At 32.4% G+C, this 19,234-nt stretch overlaps 1 protein-coding gene and 1 long non-coding RNA gene across 4 annotated transcripts in view; one reads left to right on the top strand and one right to left on the bottom strand.

The window, feature by feature from the left end:
- Positions 1–2,532: 2,532 nt before the first annotated feature.
- LOC125070086 lies at positions 2,533–5,631 on the bottom strand. Its single transcript, XR_007119868.1, has 4 exons — positions 5,535–5,631; positions 5,246–5,300; positions 3,098–3,268; positions 2,533–2,677 (listed from the first exon to the last, which is right to left on the bottom strand). It is a non-coding gene; the product is annotated as an uncharacterized LOC125070086 (long non-coding RNA).
- The window catches only part of LOC125070085 (Ig-like and fibronectin type-III domain-containing protein 2), a 152,495-nt gene continuing 138,869 nt past the window's right edge, over positions 5,609–19,234 (top strand). For 2 of the 3 annotated variants that reach the window (XM_047679785.1, XM_047679783.1), the window contains exons 1-2: positions 5,609–5,768; positions 15,736–15,758. The gene's annotated coding sequence lies outside the window, so the exon portion shown is untranslated. The remainder of the gene's footprint in view (positions 5,769–15,735; positions 15,759–19,234) is intronic. The other variant, XM_047679784.1, reaches the window with a different exon arrangement.

Genomic DNA, 19,234 nt, shown 5'->3' with positions numbered 1-19,234 from the left:
AAGGTTAGTGGCGCATTGGTTATGTAGGAAATGGTTAAAATTTCATAACGCGTCAATATCTGTAAGCATTGGTGACCACTTACCATCAGGTGGCCTATTTGCCCGTCCACTTACCAACGAAGTAACCATAAATTATAATATAAAATAATAATAGTCAATATAAAATAAATAATTCCAGAACTTTGTTCAACGAAGACACCTTGTCCGTTAACTTTGATTGATGTTGTTAAATAAATAAGAGTGAACGATATATATTTTTTATTTATTTAAGCTTGGTAATAGGACCTGGTGATAAAAGATCTTAAAGACCATAATCATTCATAAATCACGAGATACGAAACATTTTAGCCGGCGATTTTATTAGATTATTATTGAAGCATTTCTATTCAAATCTTTCCCGCCACATAATTAGCTTTGATATTTTTTTTTTTATGGCATAGTTGGCAAACGAGCCGGAGGCTCACCTGATGGAAAGTGACCACCACCGCCCATGGACATTTGCAACACCGGAGGCCTTGCAGGTGCGTTGCCGGCCTTTCAGGAAAGAGTACGCTCTTTTCTTGAAGGTTCCCAAGTCGTATCGGTTCGGAAAAACCGCTGGCGAAAGCTGGTTCCGCAGAGTGGTTGTGCGAGGCAGAAAATGTCTTAAAAATCGCGCTGTTGTGGATTTTCGAACATCTAGGTGATGCGGGTGATATTTGGAATTTTGACGAGATGTCCGAAGGTGAAATTCAGCAGCCGGGATTAATCCAAACAATTCCTCGGAACATTCCCCGTGATGTTCGTTTATAATAACCGAATCATGTCACATGTAGTAATAATATTATAATGCTAATCTCAGGACCTAGTAATCTGATTTGTATAAATATTTTTGCATTGGATAAGCCCATTTGTTGATAATAGTTATAGACGATATAATATCACGTTACGGCCACCATGGCGGTAGAGCGTTAACGGGTGCAAGCAACAAGTCAGGTTTTAGTGCTTTGTGCAAGCCCTTCTGTGTAGGTACCACCCACTTATCACATGTGTATGTTCTATCAAAAAACAGGAATACATAATATTGTTAAGTTCCGCCTCTTGTTTTGTCCTCTCGTTTGTTTTGAAGGATGAGCCTGTACCTACCTATATGACATGTTACTTGCTTGTACTGGCTCCCATTAAATTAATTTGAAATCTGAAAAAGGGGAAAGATCAACGGAATACAAAATATCAATAGTCCGTGTCCAATCGATGCGGAATCGTTCGTAGATGGTCTCCTACCTATAATTTCAGTAGATTTTACGAGATTAACAAACAAAGACATTTTTAACTTTGCCGTTTCATAGATTCAAGTCAATTGTAAAAAATACATTGGTAAAGAAGGCATATTATTCGATACAAGAGTATATTGATGATAAAAAAGCGTGGAGTTAATGCTTGTTGACTTCCAGGCAGGAGACATAACATACATATATAATTGTATTTAACTAACATTACTGTATTTTTAGATGTTGAAAAAGAGTAACTACTGAATTTCTTGCCGGTTCTTCTCGGTAGAATCTACATTCCGAACCCAAATAGCTTTACTTTAAATAGTTTGTTAAATGAAGATTCAAAAGTGCTAGTAAAAGCCTACTTGAATAAAGTATATTTTGATTTGAAAGAAAAAAAATGTTTAAATCTATATGTGTGTGTGTGTGTGTATAAAAGATATTATATAAAGTAATGTTTGTGATCAAGCTAAAGAAAAACTTTAGTCTGTTAATATTTAAACCAAGATATTTCAGAATTAAACAATCACATTAAACGTTTTTTTACTCAAGATTAAGTAAATTAAGTGTTAGGAAAAACAATTTAATCTTATTACGGTTCGTGACTTTAATTATTTTTCTTATGAAGTTTTTTCTTATTCTGGCGGATAAACGAATATTATTTGTTAACATTGACGCTGCTAAGAATGCCTTGAACTCCTCATAGCACAGTGACTGTAACGATTAAAAATTACCCAATTTCTTCGCCTGTTTTCGAGATATGTACATATTTTTGACTCACTACCTCGTTGGTCTAGTGTCTAGATAAAATCTCGCAGAACCTGAGGTTTAAGGTTCAAACCCCAGTTCAGGCTGTTAAAAGGTTAATGGGGTTTTGTAGAAGCAAAATGCTCTGTAACTGTTGGAAATCTGAAAATTAGGTGTGTACCCTCCCGTGCTTTGGAAAACACGTAAAGCTGGTCCTGCGGATTATGGGAGTGATGGAATAGAAGATGCTTCTGTGATTTAGCACACATTTGTGCGCTTTAATATGTCCTGAGGAGTAGGATCCCTAGAGATTTGAAACCGATATCGGTCAGAACGACATTATCATATGTATATGCTTACAATTTTACTTTAAACAATTTTAATGTGTAATCTATTATATTATACTATTGCCATATAATTTAATTTATGAGCAAACAACGCCTTATTTAAATAAAGAGAGTTAATCAGTACTATTATAGACACAAAAGGAATAGATTTACTTTTTAATATAATATTGGCAATATAATAGAAATTGTTCCAAGATATTAATCAAAAATATTTCTGCTATTTGTTCCAACCATTTGAGTAGGTTCCACCTGCTCATTACTTATTCTACCGCCAAAACATAAAACGGTTCCAGTTTGTAGAATGGGTCCTTGTCTAAATATTAAAACGCCCTGGAAACATTAACATTAACAGCTTCAATCAAATAAACATCAGTTGATATTGCTTTTTTTATCACTATTATTACATTAGCAGCCTGTAAATTTCCCTCCCTTTGAGGAGAAGGTTTGGAGCATATTCCACCACGTTGCTCCAATGCAGGTTGGTGGAATATACATGTGGCAGAATTTCGTTGAAATTAGACACATGCAGGTTTCCTCACGATGTTTTCCTTCACCGCCGAACACGAGATGAATTATAAGCACATGAAAATTCAGCGGTACCTGCCTGGGCTTAAATCCGAAATCATTAGTTAAGATGCACGCGTTCTAACCACTGGGCCATCTCGGCTCATAAGATTGTTAACTATACAAAAACACTTTAAATATTTATAATGAATTAAATATGTAAAAACGTTGCATTGTGAACTTTACTTGAATAAAAGGCATTGGATTTGATTTTAATGTCCGCAGTTTCCGAGATCTTTGGTTCGACTTAGGGCCATAAAATAGTTATTGACATTTTGTTAAGAAAGAAGCTGTATTTTTTCGAAATTTAGAGGTTTGACAATCCCATCATTCCTGCGTCTCTAGTTTGAATCTGTCCTGAAAACATTTTACTCATGCCTTATCTGATAAAAGATACACAGATTAATGTTTAAAGATTAATATATAATACAATATAAATACAACATAAACATCGACGCCATGATAAGTAAGTAGTTAAATAATTGATTTAACACACACACATTTATATATTGCAGATCTTTATGCCGTTACGACATAGTTTTTATGTTAAATACTGGCACAAACAAAAAAAAATTTTTTTTTTTTTTATTATAATAATGACAATGCATGTGAAGCAATTATGCATGTTTTTGATTCTTATTATAAAAATAACTCATACCATTTAGTACTTGATTCACACAATATTGACCTTGTCAACGGAGCTGAATGCAATACAATCAAATCATTTATCTTTACGTCATAAAGACGATGTCCCTTACATAATCAACTCACGACATAATACAAGTAAAAGACACGTATACGCAAACAGAGTTGGGCGAATGCCTGCTATATACCACACACACTGGTGATGACGCGTATACTAACAGCGCGTTAATGGGTCAACAGTTTGATATTGGAAAGATCAGCTATAGTCTTAAAGTTGAATATTTTGGACCATACACAGCTTCTCCAGTACGAGATGGTGGGTGCACGTGGAATAAGATGTCCTGTGTCAACTTTCATAATAATGGTCTCTATGGTCTCTAAGTCTATTCTAGTATATTCTATACCATATACCAAAATAACCAATTAAATATAATTTTAGGGGATCTGTAACTGTAAAGGAAAAATGGAACCCTTAAATATCACTTCGATGTCCGTCTTTTCATTCATTAATTTCAGTCCGTTTGCCTATTTGTCTAGACTCTCTTTCTGAGAAAGGCGTAGAGGTATAGAGTTAAATTTAATACCAAATACTTATATATCTGCAGTTCTTCAGGGCTGTCAAAAAATCAAACCTCTAAGTCTACGCAATCAAAAGCATTTCGCACACATTCACAAAGGGAATCAAAACCTATAGGGTACTTCCTATTGACCTAGAATCATAAAATTTATCAAGAAGCAATACCTTGTACAAGTATAGAAAAAAAACCTACAACCGTAAATTTGTTGTTACATCAGAGTATGTTTTCTATCTGTCCGGTGGTACGGAACCCTCAGGGCGCAAGTCCAACTCGGACTTGCTTGGTTTATCTCTATTTAACATAACATATTTATACTAGCACAAAGTATATCACTAATTTTGCTTAGAAGGTCGCATGTGAAAAGTTACGATTTAATTTAATAAAGTTGTATGTGACTGTATTCGTTCTATTTAAGAATTGCAATGTACTTTAATTTACTTTACATTATCGACGGAGAAGCTAACTGCGCACATATTATGGTGGTCACGTGTGTACATAAACACAGGTGCAGGATAAATAAATTTCCGAGGTACAAGAGTGCGATCCTACCAATTTTCATACTTTGAGATATAACTGAAAATGTTACAAAATAAAATACCATTTTTTTTTAATCTGTAACCCTTAGTCCGTAGGCTAACGAGACTGTCAAATAAAACAGGAATACCATTGAAATAAAACCTTTGTAGTAATTATTAGTTTTTATGCCCCTCGGGAATATACCAATTTTACTTAAGACCTTTCGCTCAATAGTATTTGCAGAACAATATTTTGACGTGCCTACAGATAAGAACAAGACTAATTAGAATTTTATTTAAAATTCGAACAAATTTTAACAGAACAGAAATATGAACAAATATACAAATATAGAATATTATAATAATGTGAAATAGAGAAACTGAGCTGAATAACATTAATTATTCTTTTTATCTATATATATAACAAAGATTTATATTACCTAATCTTTGTTCCATTAAAAACATAAACCAAATTAATTTTAACCATTAAACTTAACCAAATGTAAATAAATAAATCTAGGATTTTAATTTAATTAGTATTGTCACATTGTTTTGAAACTTTGTAAGTATAATAAAAGTAATACTTTAATAAATACCTTAGAACTGGTCTGGTGATCGAGCCACGAGGTGTATAGCTAAACTCTAGCATATCTGCCAAAATAATTTATATCAGATTAACAAAAGACAATTTCTACAATAGGTTTTTTATTTACGTTGTATTAATTATATTATTGACATTTTCCTTTGTGATCAAACAAAAAAAAGGTTGTAACGTCCACTAGTTCTCATAAAAAGATATCAAAGTTAAGTTTATGGGTTAAACAAATTTATATCGTATTTTGTTGAATAATAAGTCAGAATAACTTTTAATATGCATTTATATACATTTCCGTAAAGATTCATTGTTTTCTGATCGCATGAAGGAAAATTCTTGGGCTAGCTAGCGACCTGACGCGCTCAGTCGTCTCGCGTCGGCCCAGCGGCGCAGACTCTATCGGAGTTCGCTTGCTACTGTTTGAATTTAGAACAAATCGTCGCGAGTGCGCGTCATTTGTGTTTTTATTTTTATTTTAATTATCTGTGATTTGTGCCAGGATTTATTTTGACAGGACGAAAAAGGTTCGTTGAGATTTTATTTTTAAAATAATTTTGTATCAAGCGGATTATTTGTGAAATGGACATAATAAAATATTTTCTTTTGTACTTAGATTTGATAGAGTATTGATAAATTCTATATATTATTGTGATTTACTGTGTATTAGTTTCGGGAGTTCTAATAATTAATTATTCTACAATCATTCTTTATTGTTGCAATTTTTTTTTCTTGATTCGGTCAACTGGCTTCACTTTAACTTTCCGTTTCCTGTAATTAACAGCTGAGTAAAAAAAAACTTGTAATGTAGGAAGTTGTTGTTAACGTAAACTATGAACATAAATGTAACAATTTTTTTATTGTTACATCTTATTAGTGGCAAAGGAATCTTATATAACGACAAAAAAAAACATTTAAAACATTAAAAATAATAATAAAATATACCAAATAGTAGAACGTTTAAAATATATGTAATTAAAATTGTATGCGATACATTATGAAATTTATAAGTACTGAACAGCTCGTAAATAAGTTATGTTTCAACACAAGTGTCGTATAAAAGTTAAGCTGTAGTTACTTGCTTTTAACATGGTAATGTCATTATAAACTCGGAAACCGCTCGTAAAAACATCTACGATGCGATAAAAAATAAATGTAAGATATTAATTTTTGGCCAATAAAATTAGTATCATCTAAGTCGATTGTGTAAAAATTATTAGAAATCCTTGCTGTATAGTATACTGTACTAGGTACAGATAATTGATTATATTTTATTAAGCGCGAGAGTTTAATTTAAACAATAAAAAGAATATATTCTATTTTTAAAATATTTATAAAATATAAATTGAAAGGAAGAATATTTTCCAATTATAAGCATTGTTTTGTATAATTTTAAAAAAATAAACAAAACGTTCTATATACAAATAGTTACGAGTGAATGGGGCATTGTTTTATTGTTATTATTGGCGGGAAACTTGAGAACAGACGTTTGTCACCTTGATCAATGAGACGATTGTTAAGACGGACGCACACTTAACATATAATTTCTAATGCATATAAAAAGGAGGTATTATATTTGACCTAAAAATGTCTTTGAACGAGATTCATTGTATATTTTATTTAGATTAAATGTAGTGTATTTGAGTTAGAGACACATGATAGTGAATTTTGGAAAATACCATTTTTTTCTTTGTCTCACATCACATAAATGCATTGATAGGTAATGATGTTTTTCTGTGTATTTATTAAACCAAAATGATTAATCCTGATAAAATAACTGTGATTATAGTCAAAACATTAAATACAAAATAAAAAAAAATAAAGCAGCTGTTTTTTTTTTAAATTGAACGTTATCGCCACCGCCCATAGACACTGGTGCCGTAAGAAATTTTAATCATTTCTAACATCTCCAATACGCTATCAACCTTGGGAACTAAGTTTATCCTTTGTGCCTGTTATTACACTGGTTAGCTTATCCTTTAAACTGGAACACAATACCACTAATTATTGTTGCTTGGCTGTAGAACATACGATAAGTGGGTAGTATCTACCTCCAAGTAAAAATGTTATAATGGATAAAACAAAAAGTTGACAGACTTAACTCTCTGATAAATTGGTATTCATTGACTTCATATTTAAGTTTTTTTTTTTTTAATTTTATAACGAAGTTTTTTTGAATATTTTTTCTTATTCCGTCTTCATGAATCAATATCAAAATATACTTTATTCAATTAGGCTCTTATAAGCTCTTACAAGACCCTTCAACAGTCACTTTGGATTATATTGAATGTAAAGTTACCACAGAATCTAGACACGCGGTAGCGTGTCAGCCAAGTTCTAGTATAGCAGAACTGGCGTGCAGCACCGTGTGTAATATTACACGAACCATTTGGGGCCACTTTTGACCTCCTCATAACTCAAAAACTATTTGACATAAATGTGTCAAATTTGGCTCATATATTGAGACTTGCGAGATACATATGTGTTCCAAATTTCATAAGCGCATCTCAAATGATTATTTAGATTTTAACGTCTAAAAATCGTCATTTTTATCACTGACTGACCTATAGATCAAAACTATATCCTACTTCCAGGTGACATAGAAAGTTTAAATTTGGCATGCAGGTAGATAATTAGGCCAATATAAAGGAAAAAATCTGAAACTGGTATTTTTTTAACATTTTATTATAATTTTTCATTTTATTGGGTCTATAGGAACACTTATATACTTAGTTCCTGTAATAACTGAAATAAAAAAAAATGATGTAAGAACCAGCAATCAAAACTTATGACAGCCGGTCTTAATGTGGATTTTAAGGTCTTCACGTGAATATATAACAAGTGGAATACCACCCTTAAGTTTTTTAAATCCAAATATTTTCGTTTTATTACTTATTAGTATAGCCGACTTTGGTATTTATTACGTTATTAACTAGCATTTAGCGCACATCAATGGTGCAAAATCATTATACTTAAAAAAATAATCATAATAAGCATTTCGGTACACGGCGCGCGACGCGACGCCGGAGCAGCGGGATAGGAGCGTTGCGATTAAACCTTAACGCGGACGTGTCTGAGCGAGTGGCAACCGCGCTCATAAGAATTATTTCAATGCCTTCCGATGGAAGCTGCCTAGTCTATTCGACTGCATTTTTTTTTTTTTTTTGAGTATACTAGTATACAACAATAAAATAGGTTTCGTGAGACTGTAGTAGAGTATGTATATCGTAACAGGAATGATTTAAGTTTGTACTCTAGCGCTACAAACGGGGATCCTTATTGCTTGGAAGAACAGTATCGAGCAAGCATGCTGATGTCAGCAAAGGACTGGTGAATGGGTCCAATGGAAAAATAGAGAAAGTACATTGGGAACGTCGACAACAGCAATAGCGCACGTAAAATAACAATTCAATTTAAACATAATTTAATTTGCGAACTAGAAGTTCAAACCAAATTACAGATATTAAGTAATGTACATATATGTTCAAAGGAAACTATTCTCTATTTGCTTAGCATATTCTACTACTATACACAAATCACAAGGCCTTCGCCTTGACGGTGCTCTTTTCGACATAGGCTCCTCTATATTAAGTAAAGAGCAGGCTTACGTTGGCCTCTCTAGAGTTAAAAACTTAGATGGAGTACATCTTAGCAATTTAGGTCCAAGTCGAATCAAGACACAAGAGAGCTCTTTTGTAGAGTACAACCGTCTGCGCTCGTTATACCACCCCTACATGGCCAAATTAAGTATAAACAGAAAACGCATAAAAAAAATCCGGACACTGAATGGGCAATTCACTCGAACATTTCAGAGGTACCTACAAGAAAAATAAGAACGTATCAAAAAAAAGACAATTATACCCCGTAAACATAAGAAAATAGAATAGTTTAACGAAAACCATTTGGTATTAATTTCGTTATTAATAAGTACCTACTAATAATTTATATACAAAAAGTAGTGATATCCCATCAAAAACATAAATGTAAAAATGAGAGCCAAGTTAAATATTATGATATATACCTTGGTTGTTGTCTTCAAAGACAAAAGAAGTGAGATCTAAATTTGTGCCAAGTTAAATAGTCCTTCCTGAAATTTACTTATAACTACATAAAATATAATTTCTTCTTATAACTTGGGGTAATATATTGTTGCCTAAGGTCTGACTTGGCTAGTTCTTATATGTTTATAAACACAAATTGTAGGTTGTGTTTAGAATAACAAATTATAATTCAGTATTGCTTAGTTAGTATATACGTACATTAAGAGCTGCGATGGTCCAGTCACTAGAAAACATGAATCTTAACCAGATATTGCGCGTTCATATCCAGACAAGTACCATTGAATATTAACGTGCTTAATTTGTGTTTATAATTCATTTGTAACAGGCTTAAAACTTACGAAGGCTATAATATAATTCGTATATGAGAACTAGCCAAGTCAGACCTTAGGCAACAATATATTACCCCAAGTTATAAGAAGAAATTATATTTTATGCAGTTATAAGTAAATTTCAGGAAGGACTATTTAACTTGGCACAAATTTAGATCTCACTTCTTTTGTCTTTGAAGACAACAACCAAGGTATATATCATAATATTTAACTTGGCTCTCATTTTTACATTTATGTTTTTGATGGGATTTCTGTTAAGCTTAACAGTTGACCGGTAAATCTAATATTCAGCCTTTTGTTCTGAATGTACAACTTCCTATGTCAAAAAATTAAAAAAAAAGTTCTTAGTTGCATTTCGGTAATTAAATCGAGTTTCATGATTAACGGCTGTGAATGATTTTGTTTCACTCGATGTAAGCTTAGTGGTTGAAGCGTGAATCTTAACCGTTTGCGACTGTGGGTTCAATATGAGTTGATCCACTTAATTTTCATGTGCATTTCTTGATATGTGAAATCTAACTAACTAAATTATCGATGCTTCGATTTAATAATGTAGTAAGCGCTTAGCTTTTTAGAAGTATACTGCTTAATTAAAAACTAGCAGTTTTCTAATTTTAAATCGACTTCAAAAAGGAGGTTATCAATTCGTCTGTAAAAGTATTTTCGTATTCTTGCTAGGTATATTATAGTATTTCCTTGGCAGACACCGACTCCAAAACTAACAATAATTGTAACTATATTATATTATCATAAATCGACTCTTAAGTATTCTAATATTTTTCATTTTATTTTAGTTAGGAGAACTCTAAAAAATATTTTAACCATTGCTTATTATTCATAGGTATATGTTGAGTTAGATTTAAAGTGGGTACCAATCTTCTCGCGTGGTAAACTCATAGATCGTACCTACATATTGATGAGTAGAAAAAGTACGATGATTATTAAGTTGTAAAATAATACGCTATAATAATTGTTTCTTTTTTATTAGTGAAAATTAATTTGTTTTGGAATTGTGTTTTATTTGTCGATTTTGTTTTTGTTAAAATTTTTGTTTATTGGTCAAGTTATTGAGCATAAAATTTAAATTTCTAGCATTAAATTAGCACTAAATGAGCACTTCATGTTCAGCACTATTCTTGAGTTACGTCTCTTATGTTTCCAACCCGTGTGGATCAGCGTGGTGGAATGAGCTATTAAAAGAAGGAGGCGTTAACTCAGCGATGGAGCGGACTGTAGATTAAACATTTTATATCAAACAACATTGACAATATTACTTATAAATCACATATCTATATATAGCTTATATAAAAAAAATAGCTTAGTATAGCTTTGTACAAGTCCGTCATCAAGTAGATACGTCACATATTGTACTGCCAAATTTTCAATAAAAAAAGTTATAACTTCTTTGTGTTACAAAAGTATTTATTAATTATTATATAATAGATAACTTCATTAAAGTTTTTTCGTGTTCAAGGTTTACAGTTCGTTTTCCTCATAGCTTAACAATTAAGATAGTGATAATATTTCATTATTTATATTTTAGTGTTATCAGCATATCGGTTTTTAATGGTTAGTCGTAAACAATTAAAAGGTAGTTATTTAAGACTATTTCTCTTGTATGAGGAAGGCGAGTTAATGGCCATGGACCAACTGACAAAGAAACCGCTTCTGTATGTCTCCCAGCTGGATTAGAGCCTTATCTCCTTGAGAAGGTTTAGACATTTTTCTATTTAATATAAAAAGATGAACAGGTAAAGTAGCTTATGGTAAACCACCACAGATATTGGTGATGTAATATTAAACATATCTTTATCGCAAATGGACCACAAATCTCGCGAGTTAAGATGTTATGTCCTTTGTGCCTATAGTTACACTGGCCCGTCCTTCTATCCGGAACACAGCGATACTAAGTATTGCTGTTTGGCGGTAGAATACCCAGACGGGCTTACGCAAATCTTACTACCAAGCAATGAAAGATATAATTCGACAACTTGTATCCCTTTCAAAGCGCAGTGAAGCAACTTGGTGCTCTAATTTTCTTCTTTAGAGAAAAATACATTTGCAACGAATATTTACAAAAAATAATACACACACACACACACACACACACATCAGCCCGCATTCGTCCACTGCTGGACATAGGCCTCTCCAAATGCACGCCACTGTGGTCTTTCTTCGGCAACTCGCATCCAGCTCCTACCAGCCGTCTTGCGCAAATCGTCACTCCACCGTGCCTGAGGACGTCCTACACTACGTTTGCCGAGACGCGGTCTCCACTCTAGAACACGTTTTCCCCAACGGTTATCAGTTCTACGACAACTATGGCCAGCCCACTGCCACTTCAGCTTACTAATCCGGTAATAAAAAATAATAAGGTTTTCAAAACTGCTCTTAATCAATTACCTATTGAGAGTCAAAGTAGAAACGACTACTGGTTCAGAAATGATTATATCCTGAGACCTAAGAAGGTACGAGGAAAGAAATTCGGAGGGATTTTTACCGTTTTATTTTTTAAGAAAACCTACTGATTTTCTCTCTCTTTTGTTTTATTAAGACTCAGGTATTTGATGTTAGAAGAGCTTCGTTCAATCGTAGACGTTACTTGCGTTTTACTCATTGACCTAAATGCAATCACTTTGTGACGCGAACATCAGCTGTCGTGTAAGGAAATTTACTTATACGCTCGATGCATTTTTAAAAGCAATTTCATACATGTATGCCATAGTGTACAAGGCACACTTTAGAATTTCTTATAAAACTTTGTCGCGAAAAATTTAAAAAGATTTCCTTCTTTATTTGAATTCTATTTGACTTATATTTTATTTTATTTTATCTGTGAGTTAAAAGTAAATTGATAACATTTAGTAATAAAAGCAACTCGTGTCCTCTGATTGAATTAGAAGTCAACGTCAAAAATATTTATTTAATATAGACAAATCAGACATACTTCATGATGAAAATTCTACCACCGGTTCAGAAAGAAACACCTCAGACTTGAGGAGGACCAGCTAAATACACTCAGCGGCACTTTTGTTTTATTTTATATGCTTCTTTATATTTATAATCATGCTAAGGACCTGGAAGAGATTTTTTATTTTCAAAGATTGCTAGGATCTTGTTGTAAAAAGTATACATTTCCCAACAAAATAATTTGAACACAGTGACAACATATGTACGTAACTATAATAATTATGCTTTTGCTCCAAATACTAATAAAATAATAATATAACCAAAGTATTTTTACGAACATACATCACATTATCAAGTATATATTGATAAGTGACAGTCAATATTTAAGTTAAAACATATTTAGAATTTTCTAGTTGAAGTCCCCATAGACGTTATATAAGGTCATAGACTATGCAATGAACTTGCTACCAATGGATGAACTGTCAACTATTGAGCCTAAGGGATCTTAATTATGCACTACTGTTTCGCAGAGTATCCATCCCATTTCCTCATAAAGAGGGAGCGAGATCTTTGCAACAATCGCGCACCTCACCTGAGCGACACTCATTGACCTAAATACCTCTTTGTGACGAGTTTCGTTCAAGGAAATTTAGTAATACACTTCATACATTATACAAAGCATTAAGATGCAATTTTGTTTAAATACTTTAATGACTTGAACCTAAATGGAATCGTCAGTTGATATTATATGGTCATCTTTGATTGAAAACGATAGTAATGTATTTCATACTTATCGCCTTTTATATTTTGTGGCCTAATGCTAAAAGAACAAAAGTACATTGTTTGACGACGGTACGGTCGAGAACGTAGGCTCTTTGTAAACCAATAACCTAAAACAACACAATAATAAATAATAAGATAAATATACATTGTTATTAAAGTAACATATATGAACAATTACAAAACTACGTACAGTTATATATTACACTGAATGCATTTCCAAAAAAAAAACAAACTGGACTAAACAAAAACATTAAGAAACATTTATAGGCATGTATTGCTATGTATATATTTTTTTAAATCATTCTTTAACTTCTGTGCACACCCTACTGACTACTCTCCTACACTATTCTGGGTTGGCTGGCAGAAAATGCTGTTATAGCGTTAAGTCCGCCCTCTGTACATGTTTTATTTGTACAATAAAGAATAATAAAAAAAAATAAAAAAACATTCAACATAAATATATCAAGGAACAGTAGGAGGAAGAACTGAGATGGAGGATCTTAAGGCTGAAGAACAGACTATGGGATAAGGTACCTACGTCTAGGCTACATTAACACAATGAGAAAATAGTCAGGCTCTGTGCAAGCCTGTGTTGATTCACTCATGAGATATTTAACCGCCAAACAAAATGAAAATATACTTTATTCAAGTAGGCTTTTACAAGCACTTTTGAATCGTCATTTAACAAACTATATTAAGTGAAGCTACCATCGATTCGGACTGTAGATTCAACCGAGAAGAACCGACAAGAAACTCTTTTTCTTCATTTTAAATAAAAAGTTATGTTAGCTAAATACAATTATATGTATATAATAATATATCCTGCCTGCAAGTCAACAAATATTAGCTCCACGCCTTTCTATCATTTATATAATCTTGTACTGTATAATATGCTCTTTGTACCAATGTATTTTTTACAAATGATTTGAATTTATGAATCGGCGAAGTTAAAAATATTTGACGAATTTTATTATAGAGACGGAACACGACAGCATTACGTATTGTTGTGTTTCGGTGTGAAGGGTGACTGAGCCAGTGTAACAACACGCACGAGAGACGTAACATCTTTCCCAAGGTTGGTGGCGCATTGACGATGTAAGATATGTTTAACATTTCTTATAACGCCAATGATAGTGGCCAACATTGGTGTACCACGCTTGTGATACCACGTATTGGTGACCAATAAGGTTCAACGTAAGGTATTATTTACTTGAAACTAAGTCAATTTACATATAGAAGCTGTGAAATATCGTGTTTGTATTTTATCTGTTTATTAATATTTCGCGGATAAAAGGCTGTTGAACACACACACATATACGCATTATATTCTGGGTGAATAAATCAGTAATACTAGCACAGAGGCATTACACTCGATGTTAAATAAGAAATATAAAAATAACTATAGAATCAATAAAACTAAAGTCAAAATAAAATTGATATCTACAAGAAAACTAACAAACAATAATGAACTCTATTGAACTGTTATAAAATACTAAATTTGATTGGATATTAGCGCTGACCTTTCAAAACGGCCATATCCAATTTATCAACCGTGAGAGGTCAGGGACGAAGATTAGTCATCACAATGAGTGAGGTTAACGCTTTTTTATAAGCGATCGATTATACATAAAAAAATGCACCTATTGTGTAGTGGTAGGCGACGTGCGAGGTCGGATTTCTGATACTTTATGTTGTGAGAAAAATAAGACTTATTTCGAAGCGATCAGAGTAATAACTGCTTTTAACGACGGACATGTTCAACTAGCAGACTATCCAATGAATCGCCTTTAGACATTGTTACTGTAGAACGATTTAGTATCATTTTTAAAGTTCATCTACTCGTCCCGGCTTAACGCGGTAACAACCATAAAAAGAAAAAAAATTATATATATATAATATATTTAATTACTTTTTTTATGATATCGGTAGGCTGACGAGCAAATAGGCCACCTGATGGTAAGTGGTCGCCACCGCCCATAGGCAATGGTGCTGTAAGAATTATTAACCATATCTTTCATTACCAATGGTCCTTGTCCTTTGTCCCTTGTGTTACTAATACTAAGTACTACTGTTTGGCGGTAGAATATCTGATGAGTGGGTGGTACCTACCAAGAATGTATTTTATAAACCTTCTTATTGGATCACTCTGTTTATTAATGATTCCGCATTAAAATCTTAAAATAGCTTAAAAGATTTAAGCGTACAGACGGCGGGAAGCGACATTGTTTTATACTACGCGAGAAGTGTCAACTAATCTAAAGTTAAAATACACACATCATAAAGCGTATCAACCTAAATCAGCTTTGAAATTTTCACGAGAGAGTTTGTTTAATCGAAATTTTACCCCGATATAACCTCAATTTAATTTATTCACAAAATAAATATATATTAAAATTGTTTTATTGTTGCAGGAAAATCTTTATTCGGATCAGAGGTAATTTATCACAGCGCTTAGTAATATTAATCTTTATTAAGTAAGTTAGAACCTAGACGCGTTACTTTAATATTTAACACGACAAGAACATCATCAGTCTCAACAGATTGCCTTGAAACGAGGATTCGTTAATCAAATCTCATGCGAATACTGTAAAGAGGTAAGTTTTGTTTGTTTGTATTTTTAATTTAATAATAATTTAAGGCTCAGCAACAATTTTTATGTTAAAACATATCATGACAACTTCTCCTTAATTGAATTGTCACAAATTATTGAGCATATCAAAATTGTTAATATACTAGATGAAAACCTATTAAACGAAACTAAACAAATAAGGTTTATTATTTACTTTTCATATAACATATGTATAACTTTTTATATACGTTAAAAAGTGAATCTATACTTTATATTAATATTATAAATGTGAAAGTAACTCTGTCTGTCTGTCTGTCGTTCTTTCACTGCCAAAGCAATGAACCGAATTTCATGAAATTTGGTATGAAGCAAACTTGAACTCCGAGGAAGGACATATGCTACTAGGCTACGCGAGCGAAGCCGCGGGCGATAACTTATATTTTATATATTAATAGCGTAAGCCGATTTTTGTCCCAGTGATATGGGATAGCTGCATATAAAGAATTGGTTATGGTTTCATTTTAAAGAGCTCCAGCCGTAGACGTGCAGAAAATTAAAGAGGATTTTTCATTGCGTTTTACGAAATTGTTACAATTTAACAAATAATTAATTTTAGCTAGCGTAAAAAGTTACTGACCGGTTAGAGAGCGCTACGTTTGGATACAAAAATAAAATTAAAACTTAAACAAAAATAAAGTAAATTGTTTTCAACAAACTCCAATTCTAACTGAGCTAATGTATACTATTTTACATTAAAATTTTCATAATTTTTTCTTCAGTTTCATAATTTTCGCGCAAAATGTTAATGAGTGACTTGCAGTTTACAATGAAATTAAATCTAAACAAAAACCTATCATAGGTTTTGAAATTTCTATAAAATCTTTTGAAGCGCGAAGTTTCGCGGGAGACCTACTAGTCATTCTTTAATGTAATACACGAAGCTCAGTCAGTAGTACTAATGTTTCGAATTTCGAACGTATATTTCACAGATGTAGCGCAGTCATAATTTTCTCACTCACAGACTACAGATACTGCGTCGCGGTTTTTTTATAGCATTCAATTTGTATTGTATAAAGGTAATAAATGTAGTGGTTCATGATTTCATTTCACGAAATGTAAAAACCATCCGAATTCGGTCGATATACTTTATCGGCTTGTAATTATTATTTTTAACGTACTATAATTAATTGTAGACAAGTTCCCATCGAATTGACCGTACCCTTACACGAAATTGTTATTTAGAACACACTTCTGAACGCACCCGTAAACGTTAAACATGGCCGCCCGTTGAACATCATGTCATTGAATTTTATGGATTTAATATCGAAATATCTCGATTATACGAATTTTGCGGAGTTATGTTATCGGCTAAAAGAATCATAATTTTCAAATGATCTATAATATGGTTTCGATCGGTTAGGGATTTCAGGTACTATTATAATAAATGCAAAAGTAACTCTGTCTGTTAAATTTGGTATTTAGATAGTTAAGTCCCGGGAAAGGCATAAGGTACTCTTTTAATTCACCCTTCTAATGGTGAAATTGTACTTTTGATATTGGTAAATTTTACAAATTCCTTCGAAGCGAAGTTCAGCTAGTACATTATAGTAGTTTGCTTAAAATCCTTATAATTTTGTTACATTAAGGATATAATATTGCATTAGCAGCCTGTAAATTTCCCACTGCTGGGCTAAAGGCCTCCTCTCCCTTTGAGGAGAAGGTTTGGAGCATATTCCATCACGCTGCTCCAATGCGGGTTGGCGTAATACACATGTGGCAGAATTTCGTTGAAATTAAGTGGTGCCTGCCTGGGTTTGAACCCGAAACCATCGGTTAAGATGCACGCGTTCTAACCACTGGGCCATCTCGGCTCTCAAGGAAATAATATTAAGTGCTTTAATATATACAAATATTAATTAAAAATAGTTACTGTATAAATCTTGACCGAGTGGAATGGTGGTGTCGAAATTCTAGGTGTTTTCATTTAAATTCATTATGTTATTTGTAGTTTATATGTATGATCATCAATAGATGGCGCTGTACGTACTTAAATCGCGCTATCGTTTTGTTTCTTACAAATGATAAGGTATTTAGTTTCTTTATGTATATTATTGTGTCTTGTGTTGAGTAATAAAGTATATGTGCAGTGCAAAGTGTTTTGAATTGGAGCCCTACGGATCAGGTAATAGTGTATAGTGTCGAACATTATGGTGCCGAAACCCGGGAATAAACTGTAAGTAATAGATACTAAGTTAAAATCAGTGAAAATAAGGACATAGTGCAATTCGCGGTAAAAAATAACTTAGTTAAATTCAGTGTTCGTGGACTTATAATAATTTCGCTTCAAAAAGACTTAGTTAAAATTCGTGTTTGTGGACTTGTAAAAATTTCGTTTAAAAAGACTTAGTTAAAATTCGTGTTTGTGGACTTGTAAAAATTTCGCTTTAAAAAGACATATTAAATTCAGTGTTGTACGGACTTAGAAAAAATTCACTTTAAAAGGACTTAGTAAAATTTAATGTGTGCATTGACTTTAAAAGTTTACCTCTCAAGGAAATAGTTAAATTTCGCCTGTAAATTTATTTATAGAATAACTTTTGAACTTTATAAGTATTCTTGATCTGTGAATACTTTAGACAGTTTGAACAATTATTAACGACAATAGTGAACCTTTATTGTGTACTAACTTTATAAACTATTGAAAATAAAGATGCAGTCATTAATTCGCGTGCAAGAAGATCGGTTAGAAAATTTAATAAGGACAGAAAGAAATTTTAAAAAATCACCCAAAGAGAGATTGACTAAAGGTTATATTGAATCAAGGTTGGAGTCAGTAGAAACATTATGGAACGAATTTAAGTCCGATCATCGCGAAATTGTAAAGAACGCTACTAAAGATATTAAAAAGGAAATCTCATATTTTACTGAAGATTTTTACGAACAATTTGAAGAATTTTACACTACCTACAAGTCATTATTAAAAAATAAACTCGAACAATTTAAGTCTACAAATGAGGCTGATAATGTTAGTGTTTCTATGTCAACTACGGGATCGTGTTCAATGCAGAGTGATGTTCATTTACCATTAATTAAACTACCCTCCTTTAATGGAAAATATAACGAATGGCAATCTTTTCATGATTTATTCGAAAGTTTAATTCACAACAATAAAAAGTTAAAGAATGTACAAAAACTTCATTATTTAAAAGGTTGTTTGAATGGCGAACCCGAAACCTTACTACGCAATTTAACAATTACTGATGCGAACTATGAAGAGGCGTGGATACTTTTGAAAAAGAGATACGATAATAAAAGATTTAATTGTAATGCTATTTTAAAGA

This window comes from Vanessa atalanta, chromosome 16 (genome assembly GCF_905147765.1).
Source record: "Vanessa atalanta chromosome 16, ilVanAtal1.2, whole genome shotgun sequence".
In the NCBI taxonomy this organism is placed as follows: Eukaryota; Metazoa; Arthropoda; class Insecta; order Lepidoptera; family Nymphalidae; genus Vanessa; species Vanessa atalanta.
This window is presented reverse-complemented; position numbering and strand designations above follow the sequence as displayed.